Below are 17149 nucleotides of genomic sequence, written 5' to 3' on the forward strand. Positions count from 1 at the left end.
TCCAGGGTCCATTTCCTGTTAGTCTGAATACTTGCTGTGTGACCCAGGATAAAACTGCATAATTGGCCTCATCATTAGCTGGAGAGTCCTAACGACAGTATTTTGGGTATGTGGCTATTGAGACTGTTTTCCCCTTTTTAGTGTGTGTGTGTGTGTGTGTGTGTGTGTGTGCGCGCGTGTGTGTGAAATCATGTAGAGATGTATGCTTATGTTTGTGGGTGCCAGTGGTTGATGGTGAACATCTTCCTGGGTTGTTTCCTGCTGTACTGAGGTGGCTTCTCTCAGTGAACCCTTAGCTCACTGGTTCTGCTAGTCTGCCCCCCAGGCTTGCCCTGGATATTCCCTTTCTCTGTCTTCAAAGTGTTGAGGTTACGGTCTTGTCCACCCAGGCTTTTGTGGGTGCTGGAGCTCAAGCTCAGGCCCCCAGGCTTGCATGGCAAGCGCTGGACACTGGAGCCATCTCCCCAGCTCTAGTTAATGAGAATTGTAACTAAAAGAACAAAGCCATTGCTCAGGACTGAAAGCCCTAGACACTTGCTAGGCAATTTTTCTCTTCGCTTTCTGTCTTCTTGCTTGTGCACCCTCTCCCAGGCCTGCTGTCGTTCCTGGATTCTTTCCCTTCTCCCTGTCCCAGGGAAGGCTGTCTTCCATCTCGGCACCAGTTTCTACCTCCGTGCTGGCGGTTCCTGGCTTCTACATTCAGTCTGTTCCCCCGCGTGCACCACAGTCTCATAATTCCTCCTGTGACCTCATCTTTTACTTCCCTGTTGTCTTGTCAGCCCCCAGACTTGCCTACCTGAAATAAATCTCCCAGCTGCATAAGGCCGATTTCTCTTGGGGAGGGAGAAAGCTCAGTTGTTTTCAGTTCTCTTGCTCTTGGTAAACACAGCCATTCTTCAGACGACCCTCAGCTCAAAGCCCTGGCCTGTTACCTTTCATTGAGTTCACCAGCGATGCTGTGGGAAACCAGCTCCCCTCTGCCTCTCTGGGGCCCATTAGAGAACCTGGGATTTCAGAGGCTGAATTTCATATTCTTGTACTTCCCATTGACACAAAAATGCAGCTCTTCCCTAAAAGAGAATAAGATATTTTATTCTAGAGCCAATATGAGTGACCCCAGTTCAGGAACACAGATTTAGGTTATGCCCAGTTCCATACTTCAATGAGGTCACAATTTTGTCACCACTTTATACAAACACTGCAAAGAAAAGTTGTAAGTCAAGATGCTTTTCTGATCCATTGGAAGGTATATCAGATAGGTGAGTTAGAGAGAGACAAGAGAGCTTTGCTACAGCCTTCAGTGCTATCTGACAGCTCTCTGAGTCCTTTGATTGGTGGAAAACTAAGATTTTTGTCAAGTGAATACATTCCAAAAGGGATTATTATTATTATTATTATTATTATTATTATTATTATTATTATTATTATTTATTATTTTCTACTACAATGTTTGATTTGACACAGAGCCGGGCAAGGGATGATTATTCAGTAGGCTAAAGATAGTCCAAAGTAGAGCCAGGTGTGCTGGCGCAGGCCTTTAATCTCAGCACTTGGTAGATAGAGGCAAGGCAGGCGGATCTCTGTGAGTTCAAGGCCAGACAAAGATACACAAAGAAACCTTGTCTTGAAAAACCAAAAAGGAAAAAAAAAGATAGCCCAAGGTAAATTGTTAACTGGGCCCTGGGCTCTGAGCTGCAACATTTTAACCTCCCCACATCACTGAAGTTCAGATCAGGCTATCAGCTTTGTAGACACGGCTCTCCCCAGGCATTCCTGTCCACATCCCTAACCATCACAAGAGTGAGGGTGGATCTGTGAGTAAGGCACACAGCTCGGCAGCAGGTCCCTTTCTCCCATGGTTTGCCCCATGTGTATAAGTCCAAGGGAAAACCATTATTTCAACACACAGGCCAAGATCCTAGGGGTGCTGCTCAACCCGTTTCATTCTGTCACATTCTGCATCTAAGAAGAAATTATAAACTTTGTTGGTGCTCCCTCCAAATCATAAAGAACCTGACGCATCTTGGCTGCTGTGCCCCTGATACCCTGATACAAGCAGCCAGCATCCCAGAATCCTCCTAGCTGGCTCTCCCAAAAATCCTCAGGAGTGCATAAAACAGCAATAGTTAGAGCTGTAGAAATAAATGTGGAATTGTTCCATTAAGTAAACTGCTATGTTCAGAACAGGCTAGGGGCCAATAGGCTGTCTCACAATCCTAGCTACTTTTTATTTAAAATCTAATGGGTTTCCTACTGCATCTGGAAGGAAACTACTTTATCTGATTTGTTGTAGATGTCCTAGCTGCTGTTTGGGCAGCGCATGGGTTGCGCCTAAGGCCTTGCCCATGCTAGGCAAGAGTTATACCATTGTATAGCACCTAACTGTTGTGTATAACTCACCCAAGTGCGTTATATCACCCGGTGATATAAACACCTGGTGCCTCTGACAGAAAATAAAGCATAACTGATGTTCACCCATTTGGGCTTAATACAAGGAACTCCTCCGACTTGTTCTCAGCATTTCTCTTACTACTATTATTTACAATGGCTTCCAAATAAATATTTAAGTTCTTAAAACCAGAAAGTCCACCTTCCTGTTGCCACTTGCCCCATATGCAACAAAATTTCCTACACTTTACCATGTGCAAGTATTGACATATGGGGCAGAAAAGACAGGCCAAGGTGTAGGCTGTGGACATGACTTCCTTGGTGGTTCTTGTCTGAGCTTGTCCCAGTGACTTTCCGTGTCCTTATCCACAAAATCAACAGGATAACGTGTAAGCCTGCAGATAAAAGATGTTGTATATAAAGTGATAGTCGAGCTTGGTGCTTTGTGGGTTTCTCTAGATTTCCAGACGTCTTCCTCGGCTTCAGGCCCAGCTCCCCTCCTGTAGACCCCTTCTCCAGCTATGGTGCCACCAGACAGTAGGCTGCTCAAGTAAAAGGCACACCACTGCTCTTAAACCCTCACCCGTTCCACACATGATCAGCAGTTCATGTTGCCTCTACTTCTTGTCCTGAATGCTGTGTTCTGAAATGGGAAGTAACTGAAGTTACTTGAGGCCACCAGGGTGAGATGATGGTCCCAAAGGAGAGTCTTTGAGAAGACTCCAGGGAATGCCACTGTCCTCTTCACTGGGAGACCCTAGCCAGGGTTCTGTCTGCAATCCAGGAGGAGGGCCCTCCCCAGAAACCCACCATGTGACTCTTTGGTCCTGCCTTCTGAGACACAAGAAAATATTCTTTTTTTTTTTATTGTTTGAGCTACCCAGTCCATAACACCCTGCAGCTGAAGCTAACAACACAGATTTTCCTACCAGGAGTAGGATATAGTGTAGCTAACTGAGCATGCAGCTGAGGCATCATCGGAGGGAGAGGTCAGAAGAACTTTGAAGTATGTTTTAGAAAGCACTTCAGTCACAAAGGGAATTCTGAAGGAAATAAGGATATTGACGGCCATTGGTGGCCATCAACAGCCATTGTATCCCTGGAGAGAAAGTTTCCATCTTCAGGATGACAGGAACAATCTCACACATTCACAGAAATGGATATCACGGGCCATTCTGAAGATGCATCCGATGGAAACGGGAAAGATGTTGGAAACCAGAGGAAAGGTGAGCTACAAAACTGAGAAGAATTTGACTGAGTCTATAATAGTCTGGTATGTGTGCAGTGGCTGAAACTGACCCAATCTGCTGTACATTAAAACATCTGTCTTAGTTCCAGGACAGGCTCCAAAGCCACAGAGAAACCCTGTCTCGAAAAACCAAAAAAAAAAAAAAAGAGAGAGAGAGAGAGAAGAATATAAAATCTATTGGATGAAAACAAGAATACATTGTTACAAAGCACAGTTGACAAAGTGAGGGCCATAAGTTTCAAGTGAATAGGAATCAACATATAGCAAGTACTTATTTCACACTCAACCATGTAACCAGAGAGACTCTGAAGTTAGAGAACTTATCAAAAAGGATTTTAACTTAAAACCACTCATCAGACAAATGTATTTATAGTCCATAACTTTGTATTTATATTCTACAAATATGAACCACACAAACGACTGTCTTTCTTCTTAAGATTAACCTTTACTCCACAGAGCTGTAAAAATAACCTGGTTGAAGCCGGGCGGTGGTGGCGCATGTCTTTAATCCCAGCACTTGGGAGGCAGAGGCAGGCGGATCTCTGTGAGTTCGAGGCCAGCCTGGTCTACAAGAGCTAGTTCCAGGACAGGAACCAAAAAGCTACGGAGAAACCCTGTCTCGAAAATCCAAAAAAAAAAACCTGGTTGAACAAAGACAGGCAAAGATGTATTCACCCAGTTGTCCTCAGTGGAATAATGGCTAAAGAAAATGTGGTCTATTTCTACAGTGGAATACTGGTCAGCACAGAGAAGAAGAAGAAAAGAATAAAGAAAAAAAAAAGAAACTTTGGTTCACACATTCATGATGGAAATGAAAATCATTACGCTATGTTAAATAAGCCAGACACAGAAAGACAAACAGCACATACTCTCACCCGTATGAGGAAACACTCACGCCAGACTCATAAAAGAATAGATCAGAATAGTGAGCCCACAGGCGGGGGACACAAACACACAGGAAAGGACTTCTGGTGCCTCTTTCCACACAGGTTAACAGCCTAAAACATGACTCACTCTGAGAAGGGAACAACTCCCAACGCGCACAGATGATGAATGAGGAGAGGGAAAGATCGAGTTGACCATTGCGTGTTGGGCACAGACTCTGACGCATCCTCCTGGACCACCCAACAGCATCACACATGGGTGCCAAGATGTGTCGACTGGAGCAAACAGAAAGTTATGGAGCAGCAAAGAAAGAACAGAAATAAAGGGAACTGGACTGCAGACCCATCGCAAACGACCGTTTCCCACTTGACTGAGATAATACATCTGACTATTAATACCACAGCGTATTATCTGACACTCTTTTCTTGAGTGGGTGGATTGAGGCTTCTAGACATAGGATTTATGGTTTTTCTTAATGTCAAGGATGATGAAACTGACATTTTTCAAATAACATAATTTTAAGGGCTGCTTATTTCCTTGTATGTTGTGCATAACTCATGAATTTATATTTTTTTACCATTTTGTGTACTCTCATTCTGTTTTTATGTTATTAACATTATAGTTAATGTTTCTGTATAACTTTTAAGTTTTTACAAAATCCTTACCCTGCTTCGATTTTATTTATATTTTTATTTCTGTTTGCTTGAGAAATCAAATGGAAGCATTTGTAAAATAGTTGTAATGAAGTATATATATGTATATATGTGCACACATATATTTACATACATATTCTTTTTTGCATAGGCATTTAAAAGTTAAGAATTCATTAAAATGGTCATTCCTTGAAGACGAGGAATTTTTTCCTCCTGAAATCACATGACACCCAGTGTGCAGCCATACAGAGCAGGACTTTGAAGGTTTTAGTGACAAGTCTCTTGAGTCTTGAGTTTCTTTTCTCTAAGTGCATAGCAGCTAAAAATATAAAATAAAATGAAATAAAAGAATCATACTGTTCCCTTGGAGGAGGGCATTGGGTAGAGCACAGTTCCTCCTCCCCACAGCCTCATACCACTCTCTTGTATTCATAGCAAGAGAACATTTCCCAGTAAGAGCAGAGGGCCCTGGGACAGTTCTCTGATGCTCACCGGAGAGTTTTTCTGGTGAACACGTGGAGCCCCATGGGGACTACAAGTCAATACAAAGGATGCACTGGGGGCTCTTCTGCCGATCTCTGCTCTCAACTTCTAGCCATAGGGTCAGATGATGCATTTCTAATACTTTGTTTTTCATTGAACTCTACATTTTTCCTCACTTCCGTTCCTTTCTTTCCTCTCCCCTTCCACCCTCCCCACTGCCTCTCATGCTCCCAATTTACTCGGGAGAGCTTGTTTTTATCTCCTCCCTAGGGCATCCATGTGTGTCTCTCTCAGGGTCATATTTGTTGTCTAGGTTCTCTGGAGTTGTGAACTGTAGGCTGGTTATTCTTTGCCACCTATGAATTTTGATACGCAGACTATGTTAATAAACACGGAAGAGCAATTTTAAAAGGTGCATGTCTATGGGATCAGGTATTACCAGGCAGACCTACTGGGCATGCCCAGAGTCTACTGGAAGGACAGCTAGGAACCTCTATTGCTCATTTCAAGACCTGGCCAATTTTCCCTTCCTTGCTATGTTTATGATCACAGCGGTAGCTTGAATGTAATTGGCCCTCAAAATCTCATAGGGAGTGGCTCTATTAGGAGGTGTGGCTTTATTGGAGGAAGTGTATCACTGTGGGCGTGGAATCTGAGGTTTCCAATGCTCAGGATACCACCCAGTGAGTCATTCCACTTCCTGTTGCCTGTAAGATGTAGGGACTCTCAGCTCCAGCACCATGTCTGTCTGCACACTGCTATGCTCTTCGTCACGATGATAATGGACGGAACCTCTGAATCTCTTAGCGAGTCACTCCAATCGAATGCTTTCTACCCTAACTATGACAGTCATTCTTTGTGTTCTGGAACACGTGATGCACCTTTCGAATATTTGTCAGTGAGCCCACAGATCTGAGGAATGTCTCCAATGTACACAGAGCAGACGGATACTAGTCATTTATCCTGTTAACAAGATGGCCAAGTGACAAGGCAGATTTGGTGGTTTCCCTGCTGAAGGAACTCTTGCCTTCTGGAAACCTCTGGAAATCCTTGTAGAAGACGTTTTCACTGCACTGCTAATCTCTTCCTCAAACATACTGAACTTGACAAAACTTAGTAAGAGTGCGTGAGCTCAGTGGCAAAGGGATTATACTCTGTACTAGGTGTTGATGGGGAGTGAACAGAAATGAGAAACAACACAAAACCACTGCAGTAAAAACGAGAACCAAATTTCTTAAGCATTTTAGGTTAGCAAGACTTCTGGTCCACCCACCTACTTTGGGCTCCTTCCAAGTATCTGAAGGCCGCAGTGGAGGGTCTTGGTCTTTTTAGCAACTCCATGTATCAGGCTTTCCCAAGTAAGTGCAGAAATATGTATCAGATAGTAAATAACTAAATTGTAAATTATTGTTATGGATACAGATAAGATCAACTTGCTGGCCATAATTATTTGGGCTATTAATACTAATTTGATGAAGAAATCAATAAAGTCTCTAAAATAGGACCAAATATTATTAGTAGATCAAACTATGTGAAAAAAGGATTACCAGACAGCTGGTCATACAAGGAATATAGAGTGTAGAAGTGTTCTGTCATGTTCACCAATGCAGTCATTCCTAATGATTATTTTATTTTTAATTATGCATATGTCTGTGTGTCTGTGAGTATTTGCATATGTACAGGTGCTTACAAAGTCTGAAGGGGTCATCAGATCCCTTGGAATCGGAGATACAGGCTATTGTGAGCTGTCCAATGTGAGTGGTGCAGTCAAACTCAGGGCCTTGGGAGGTCCGCTTAACCACTGAGCCATCCTTCCAGCCACAGCTGTAGCAAGTTCTTCAACATGACAGTGATGACATTTTGCAAACCAAAGCTGAGGTTTCATGTAGTCTAACTGGAGAATTCTGAGGGACTATGATAATATATAGATGTGAAAGCTTGTCAATATTTAAAAAATCACATATACTTACTAATAATTCACATATACTTACTAATAAAAATGCCATATTTTTAAAATACAAATAATTGCCACCATCTCAAAAAACCCCAGATTCCTAACCAACAGCAATGAGGCTTGAAAATGCTCTATTTCATTGCAATCATGACTTAAACATTGTACCATGGTTTTATGTTCCTTATTAGGTTTCCAATGCTGTGAGAAAATCAAGTTAAAAGTAGGAAAGAATAATTTCCCTGGTAGTCTCAGAGGCCTCTACCTGTAGGCCTACCATGAGGAGGAGCATCCTGCTGGGGAATGCAGGAAGAACTGTTAGTCACTGTCTGGTGGTCAAGAGAGAGGAAGGGGAAGAGGAGAAAGGGAAGGAGAGAGGAAGAAAAGAGGAGAAACAGAAAGTAAAGAGTAGAGAGCTAGAAGGAGGGGAAGGAGAAGGAGAGGGAAGGGGGTAGGCTGTGGTTTCAGAGTCATGGTCCCAACGACTTGACTTCTTTCTGCTAGGCCTGCTCTCCCACAGGTCGCACCATCTCCCAATAACACCACAGGCTGCCAATCAAAACTCCAACACATGGACTTCTGGGAGTCTAGATACAAGCTACAGCAGCGGCTAACAGGACTGTGGCAGAGTATTTCCTTAACACAATCAACCAGAGTCAGTCTGTCTCTGCACCTAGGAGCCTCATTACCTGTGGATTCCAGCAACTGGCTGAACACAGATGAAAACCACTGATTCAGTCTGCAGCAATGTGTTGGCTCAGTCCTGACTTTATTTGGTTTCAGTTTGATTTTTGCTTTCGTTGTCTGATTTTTTTTTTTTTTTTTTTTAGCATCAGTATCTCAACTTATTTCAAATTGGCCTGGAATTAAGAAGTCCAGCTTAGCCTCCAACTCCCAGTGATCCTCCTGCCTCTGTCTCCCAAGTACTGGGGTTGCAGGGATGTCCCATGCCTGGCTGGGATCTAACCCTTCCAACAGCAGTTGTTTACTTGGTCCATTTCCCAAAAGACACAAGTCCACCTGTATTTGAAGAACAAAATACTCACCCGTTACACAGTATCAGAGACATGTATAGACTCTCTCTTGTGTCTATTTAAAAACATAAATCTTATTTTTGCTTAAAATGTGCTTTTGCCAATAGTCAAAGGAAAATCACGAGCAAGTATTCCATCCTTTAAAATTGTGAATTTATAGAAAGGGTCTGCTGTCTACTTTACACACGGATTAAATCACTACCACGTGATTTTCCCAGGGAACGTAGGACTCATGGAGGGGGCTGAAGTGTAAGGTGTTCCATAGTCCTCACGCTGTGTACATGGAAACAACAGGTTCCAGGTAATAGTGGGAGCTCTGTCTGGGTTATTTTTGACTCCTCTCAGGGATAGAACATAAATCCTTTTGGTAAGCTGATGTTTCCAAAGACACCCCACTTCCTGTATCACTTTCCACCTTCCCCACCAAAACAATAGTAGTGTTTTCTGTTCTTTAAGGTCCTCTGGAGTACAGCAGTGACTTTAGAGATCAAATATTCCTCTCTTTCAGAATGTGGATTTTTAAGAATATGAATAATAATAATAGGTCATGTTGACAGGGGTTTCTGTCCTGCCCTGTCCTGCAGCCATTCAGATCCAAAGAAACGCACAGAGGCTTACATTAATTACAAACTGGTTGGCCTTTAGCTCAGGTGTCTTATTAATTCATATCTTATATTAACTCCTAATTCATGTCTGTGTTAGCCATGTGGCTTGGTACCTTTTATCAGTGAGGCATTCTCATCTTGCTTCCTCTGTGTCTGGGTGACAGCTGCAGACTGAGTCTTTCCTCTTCCCAGAATTCTCCTATTCTGGTTGCCACGCCTATACTTCCTGCCTAGCTACTGGCCAGTCAGCATTTATTAAACCAATACAAGTGACAAATCTTTGCAGGGTACAGACCATTTTGCCACAGCACCCCCCTTTTTTCAAAACAAAAACTCCGAATTTAATCTTTTTTGTTTAGCTTTCTTCCTGACCATTATCCACAACAACCTGAAACCAAAACACTCTAGACAAAAACAAACATCCATAATTTATTTTTGGGCATATAGGCATAGTTTTCCAGGCTATTTCCTGCTGATTGGGGGCTCTGCTAATCTTATGGGGACCTAAAGAAAATTTAGGATTATGGTCAAGTCCCCCAGCAAGGCCACACTGCTGTCCTCCACAATGGCCAGGCATGTTCTCAGGAGTGTACATAAACTAGTCAGTTTATTCTCTATAAGGATGGTGAAGAAAATGATGTTGTAGGGTTTGAGGAGATGCTGAAGGAAGACCCCAGACTCAAATAGTATGTTAGAATAAAGAGTGCTATTTACTATGTCCACATATGTGCCGTCACTCACCTGTACAAAATGGCAGTGACCCTGAGAGGAGCTTGAAGGCTTCTTTTAAGCACAGCTAGGGGAATTTCATTTCAAATATGATTGGTTAAACAAGCAACAGTTACATTAATACACTTTTAATTGGTTGAGGTTTAATCTTTGGACATACATGGGTCAGTTTCAAGGGGGTTGCAGAAACTGTCCTTGAGACACAGTGGGGCTGATTCAGGCCTTGTTCATGCCCTCTCCCTCATCCCTGAATGTAATTTGTTGATAAATGATCCTTTGTTGGGAGAGACACCTGTTTGCTCCGCTTGGAGAACTGAGCCTAAATTCAAATGTAAGAGTGGGAAAGTTTAAACCCTTCAGAGTCTCTATACATAGACCCTTAGGTTCAGAGAGGGTTTAGCTCTTCAGTCAAGGCTAGCAGGGGCAGAGCCGGGATTTGCACTCAGACTGGTTCCCTAGCTCACACACAGTTTTACAACAAAGACACTCATGTGGTCACTCTAATGGTGTGTATTCAAAAGTATAAAACTTCTATCTTTGCTTACCATGTGCCCTTCTACCCACCATCCGGGTCCTTTGAAAGCCTTTGAAGCTGCTTGCTTCTGCCATCAAAAATTTCTTTGCCTCCTGAACCAGGCAGAATTTGAATTATAGAAGTGCAGATGACAAGCCTGTGGTTATGTCACACTCCTGACTCCAGCACAAGGGAGGGTGAGGAGGGAGACTGAGGCTTTCTGGCTAGCCTGGGCTCTGTAGTGAGTTCAAGGTCATCCTGGGCTTCCTAGAGAATTACTCAAGACAGCAGCAACAACAAAACCAGGACATACACTCTCCCATCCCCCACCCACTTAGGTTTCAACACAAAACTTCCTTTAGAAACCCATCGTTCTGAATCTCTTGACTTTTTTCTTGTAAAATGGGAATAATGATAATATTTGCCGTGTCTTACAGGTGAAGGAGAACAAGTGAAAGGGTGTGTGTGGGTGTTCTGTGTGAAGTGTTCCTGAAGAGACTTTAAACCTGTCAGTTAGGGTGTGGCTTCAGCCATGTCTGATGAAGGCGCAGGTGAGTTGGGTGAGAGCTTGAAGATGGTAAATAGAGACATGACCCCCAACTCAGGGCTATTGGCGCATGAACCCCAGGCTTCTACCACCCCATTGCATTCCCTCCGGTCTCTCTCACTGTAACATCACAGGCCTCAGCATTGTTTTCCTGCACAGTTTAAAAATAAGAGTGTTGCCAGGCGGTGGTGGCGCACGCCTTTAATCTCAGCACTCGGGAGGCAGAGGCAGGAGGATCTCTGTGAGTTCGAGCCCAGCCTGGTCTACAGAGCTAGTTCCAGGACAGGCTCCAAAGCCACAGAGAAACCCTGTCTCGAAAATCAAATAAATAAATAAATAAATAAATAAAAAATAAGAGTGTTATGAATGACAATTATCTTTCAAGACTTTCCCCATAAGATGCCTCATTGGTTGGTTTAAATTAGAAACTCTGTTTTTGTTCTTTTTTACTAATTTATTTTACTTTATCTTTTTATTTTTGAAATTTTATTTTAATCATAATATTTCTCCTTCCCTTTCCTCCCTCCAAACCCTTCCATATATCCTTCCTTCTCTCCTTCAAATTCATGGCCTTTTAAAAAACTAATTATTAGCCAGGCGGTGGTGGCGCACGCCTTTAATCCCAGCACTCAGGAGGCAGAGGCAGGCGGATCTCTGTGAGTTCGAGGCCAGCCTGGTCTACAAGAGCTAGTTCCAGGACAGGAACCAAAAAGCTACGGAGAAACCCTGTCTCGAAAATCAAAAAAAAAACAAAACAACAAACTAATTATTATTACATCCATATATGTACTTGTATATGCATAAATATTCCTAAACATAACCTGTACAGTCCATATAATGTTACTTGTGTGTTTGTTTCCAGGGCTGCTGGGCTCTGGACACACAAAGAGGAGGACCACCTCTTCTGCTCCCAGCTTTATTCAGTTGTCTGTAGTTAGTTCTTCCGGTAGGATCGAGGCCTCATGGGCTTTTTCCTGGGCGCTTTGGCATGCTCGTTGATATTCTCCTTGGTTAGCTCACTTTTCGGCAGTCATGTTGGTAAGCTTTCACAGCCATAGCTTCCTATGTTACTGGAAGACAGTCCCTCATGACAAACTCCCTGAGCCTCTGCTCTTACCGTCTTTCTGTGCCCATTTTCCACCATGTTCCCTGAGCTTAGGTGCAGGAGTGTTTCACAGATGTGTCTGCTGGGACTAGGCTCCATAGCTCTCCATACTGACTGCTTGTGGTTTTCTGAATTGGTCTCTTTCTGATGCAAAAAGACATATACTTGATGAGGGGAGAAGACTACACTTACACGTGCATATAAGGTCAAATGTTTCTAGGTTATTACTAGGGATTTTGTAACTCAGTAGTTGTAGACTCTCCTCCAATAACCATGGTTTTACTAGAACTGGTTAATTACGTAGGTTTTCAGTGCTAGGCATGGAATCTCTCTTGTTGTATGGGTCTTAAGTCCAATTAGAGGGTAATTGGTTATCAACAAGTAATGTGTACCACTATTGCACCGGTATGCACTATTGCATAGTTACTGATGTAGTTCATAGGTGTCATAGCTGGGTGGGACTGTTGGTTGCTTCTCTTCTCTGGAAGCTTGCATGGTGCCTTCTGATACCATAAAAGCTAGTTTCCTGGAGGGGGCCATCCTTGTCAGTTGCTCAGGGGTCTTTAGGTCCTGTTTCTGAAGTGCATGGTGTCTTCAGCAATAGGGACTCACTTTCCACCTTTAGGGGGTAACCTAGGGCAACAGGGATTGACCTTATATTTGGGAGTCTCTTAGCCCTGGCCACCGACTCAGAAAAGGGCTTCTCTTGTCAGGTATTGGGGTTTTGTTCAGTCATTTGTCTTATTCAATATTCTATTGCTGTGAAGAGGTGTCATAACCACAGCAACCCTTATAAGAGGAAGAATTTAACTGGGGCTTGCTTGCTGTTTCAGAGGTTTAATCCATTATCATCATGGTGGGAAGCATGGTGGTCCACAGGCAGACATGGTGCAGGAGCAAGTAGCTAAGAGTTCTACATCTAGATCCATAGGCAGCAGGAAGAAGAGAGAGCCACTGGGTCTGGCTTGGGTCCTTGTAACCACTAAGCCCACCCCCAGAGACATACTTCTTCCAACAAGGCCACACCTCCTAAACCTTTCAAAAACTACCACTCCCTGGTGAGCAAGCATTCAAATCTATGAGCTGATGGGGGCCATTCTATTCAAACCACTGCAGTGGACTTTGGTTCTTGGAAGGAGCATTGTCAGCCTAGCTGGGGAAAGTTCATTAAAATTATTATCTGCATAGGTAAATAGCTAATCATACGATTCCTTGTGGCTTTTTTTTTTTTGTTTTTCGAGACAGGGTTTCGCTGTGGCTTTGGAGCCTGCCCTGGAACTAGCTCTGTAGACCAGGCTGGTCTCGAACTCACAGAGATCCGCCTGCCTCTGCCTCCCGAGTGCTGGTCCTTGTGGCTTTTTTAGCCACCTATTTTGTTATTTCACTTCTCTTTCCCCTTAAATCAGAAATGATTGCCTCCAACTTATTTATATAAAGATCTGGAAGAGGTAGCAGAGAAGATAGGTCAGGCCACAAAAGCTATAGGAAGGGTATCCAGGCAACCAGAAACCCTTGGCGAGGCAGAGTTCTCCTTCGCTTGGCGAGCTGGGATGTGAAGCCTGTAGGGCCCAGCATGACAAACTCCATAGAGGCCTGAGTCTCAGTAGTTCACCCTGAGGCTATCAAGACCACAAACTGAGACTACCTAGGTAGCACCCAGGAACAAACCAACCAAAGGAAATTCCTAAGGTTCATTCCAACCATTGTAGATAGGATCACCTGCCAGTACACACCCGTTGCTTTTCACCAGGACACCCCTAGACACATGTCACCCAATCAGGGGTCCTAAACCTTAGAAATACTCTCACCCCCACCTTTGCTACTTATAAAAACCCAACTCTAACTGATCACTGTAATACATTGGACACACGAAGAGACCGAGCTTGCAAACTTGTGTAAGAAAGGCTCTTTGCTTTTATATACAGGGCTCGGTCTCCTGGTTGGTTTTGGGGGACTCTACGATCTGGGATTAACACAGCCAAGGATGTGGGAAGCAGCTCAAATTCTCACCTAAGAGGGAGACTTTACTCAGTCTTGAAACCTCAGGATGCAGTTCTTGGAGGAGCAGTAGCAGGTCTCTGCATATTCTGTTCCTATTATTGCAGGCAATGGGAAAAATTAAAACCCAAGCTAAAATAGACACCATAAAAATAACATCATCACTGCATGCTCTCACACTACCCAGCCACTCCCTTGGTAAGAGCTAAGCAGTTCCAGGACCACTGCCATGGAAACTCTTCAAATTAGCCAGGAGTCTCTTGACCCAGTGTCTCCCATGTACTCTGGGACTCCTGGAGGCCCTTCAGCAGGTCAAACCGTAGTGTAGTGACAGGGGAGGCTTGGGAATCCTTACATGTCAGATTTTGTACCATAGAACACAAACACAAACAAAGGTGGAGAAAAGCGAAAGAGGAAAAAAAAAGGAAAGAAAAAGGGCCTTGAATAAAGTCTGCAAACGTTAAGTGCAATAAAGCCAGCTATCATTGAATATATTGTAATATATCTTAATTAAAATACAAAATATTACTGGAACTTCTTTGAATACATGTTAAACTTAATCTTTTTTAAAGGTGAAGTGAAGCATGAAGAAATGTGGATACACATGTGTATCAATTAGTCAGAGTTCTCTGGAGAGACAGCCCAGACACAGTCCATCTATCTGTCTATCATCTACCTACTAGCTAACTATCACCTACCTACTATATATCACCTACCCTATCTATCTATCTATCTATCTATCTATCTATCTATCTATCTATCTATCTATCTATCTATCTATCTATGTGATTTATTAGAGTGGCTTGCAGGTTGTATTCTGAGTATTCCAACAATGACTGTCTTCTGATGTGAAGTCCAAGAATACTTGTTCAGCCCATGATGACTGGATGTCTCAGCTGGTCTTCAGTACACTCAGGGATTCCAAAGAAGGCTCTAATAACAGTGAAGGAATGAACTTGCCAGCAAGAGCAAGGGCAAGCAAGTAAACATCAAGAACTTCCTCCTTCCATGTTCTGGCTGCCACAGGCAGGTGTGGCCCAGATTTAAGGTGGGTCTTCCAACCAAGAAAAATACCTCACAGGGTTTTAGTTCCAGATATAGTCAAGTTGACAACCAAGAACAGTGGTCACACTGTATAAGTCAAAACATTAAAGACAAAACATGAACACCAAGTAACTTCCTATCAAGCCATATATCTCTATCCATTTGCTTTCCCATTCACCTTCAACAAACGCTGCTGACTGAGGGTAAGGGGCTGGCTCTGGGGCAAGATCTTAGTCTGTGGTTCCATCGATCATTCAACTAGAGTCAATAACTATAATGAAGACAGAAATAAATTACCATGTCAGCTGAAACACAGAGAGCGGCAGGACTTAGAGAAGGGCGGGAGTACTGTGAGGACCGACGTTGTCCGGCTCGCTTCCCTGAGCAGAGAAGCACTATTTCTTCTGTCACGTTCACTGTCTTCCCTCATCCCTCTTTGTTCTGCTCTCCTACCGCAAAGGGGAAAGAAAGTCAGGAAGAAGGGGTTGACTGCTGGAGGGAAAGAGAAGTGTTGCGCCACCTCCCTGTGCCAGGGGAAGGAAAGGCTAGGTCTGTAAGGGCTAGGAGGGGTCAGGAGGCCAGCCTCCTTACTATTCATTTTACAGATGGAGACAGGACTTACCCACTTCCTAGAGGCCACAGAGATAACAGTGGGGGCGAGGGGGGAGGTTCCCCAACTTCGTGAAAGAAAGTTTAAAGTCCTTTTTTTTTTCTGCCGGGTGGGATCGACAGCCGAAGTGTTAACTCACTACGGCCTTCTGTGGCCTCTTCTGCGATTACTTTACCTTCCCATCAGAAAGTGTTTTATCCCCGGCCCTCCAAAAATGTAGAACTAACCTAATCACTTGAAGTCTTTTATTCTTTACCCAAACAAACCAACCAACAAACCAACCCAAAACCAAAACAACACACACACAATCACGCATAGGACTTACTCATGTTTTCAATTAGTTTTCACTGATATTTATTTATCATAAATGTAGCGATCAGAGGACAGCTTTCTGGAATCATGTATGCAGGGCTTGGGGATTGGAGTTGAGTCCTAGGTGTGGCTTCCAGTGTCTCAGAGTCCGCTGAGCACTCTCCGGCCCGTCTTCATTATTTTTTGCTACTCTGCTTACAAAGAACAAATTATAATTCCTCTACACTTTTGGGAAATGAAGCTGGCATCCCTAACTGAACTTGACGGCTTTAAAGGTCTGCTGTTTCTCATTGCGTCTTAATCTGATGTTTGAGTTTTCCTGACTAGTTATTAGAGTGCAAGAACAACATATTACTTGTTTTTACTTTGTCAGTAATGACCGGAGAATTTGTTGATTTATTAAAGGCTCTCCTCTACCTGGTTTATGAAATACGTGTCACGTTAGCCTTTAAGGACAGGCTAGCAAATGCATATGAAGAAAACTAAGAACCTGCTAACAGGATTTAGAAGGGAATTAACGCAGATCATGTGTCCGTCCCGCTCCAGTTTTAGCGTCCCAAGGTCCTTGTCTTTCGGAGAGACACGGTTGGCGGTGGCGCTCTAAGGCATCCAAGGTTCTCTGTGGAACCCACGGTAGAACATGTTGTGAGAGTCAAAATCAAAAGCCCGAGTTTTCCCAGTGCAGAACCTGACGAGATTTAAACTATTGGCCAACTCATCCCCAGGCACCGCGGAGGCAAATCTGGAACGCGGAGCCAACGGGTCTGTCCTGCCGAGCAAGTTTCTGCTTGGGGACGCCTGCGAAGCTCCGCCGCGGCGCGGCGCGTCAAGCTGGGCCGAGTCCCTTGAAGGAGCCGGCTGAGCTCGCTCTAACGCCCCTGCGCCGTCGAGGGCTTCCCCGTCGCGCGGGTTCGCCTCCAGGTCTCCCACCTCCACGGCCCGGCGCGCACCTTTCCGAGCCCCGACCTGCGCTGGGGCCCGGGCGGTGACGTCATCGCCCGGGGGCGTGGCCCGGGGCACCGCAGTGCAGCGCGGAGGGGCG

The sequence above is a fragment of the Microtus ochrogaster genome, linkage group LG1 (assembly GCF_000317375.1).
Source record: "Microtus ochrogaster isolate Prairie Vole_2 linkage group LG1, MicOch1.0, whole genome shotgun sequence".
In the NCBI taxonomy this organism is placed as follows: Eukaryota; Metazoa; Chordata; class Mammalia; order Rodentia; family Cricetidae; genus Microtus; species Microtus ochrogaster.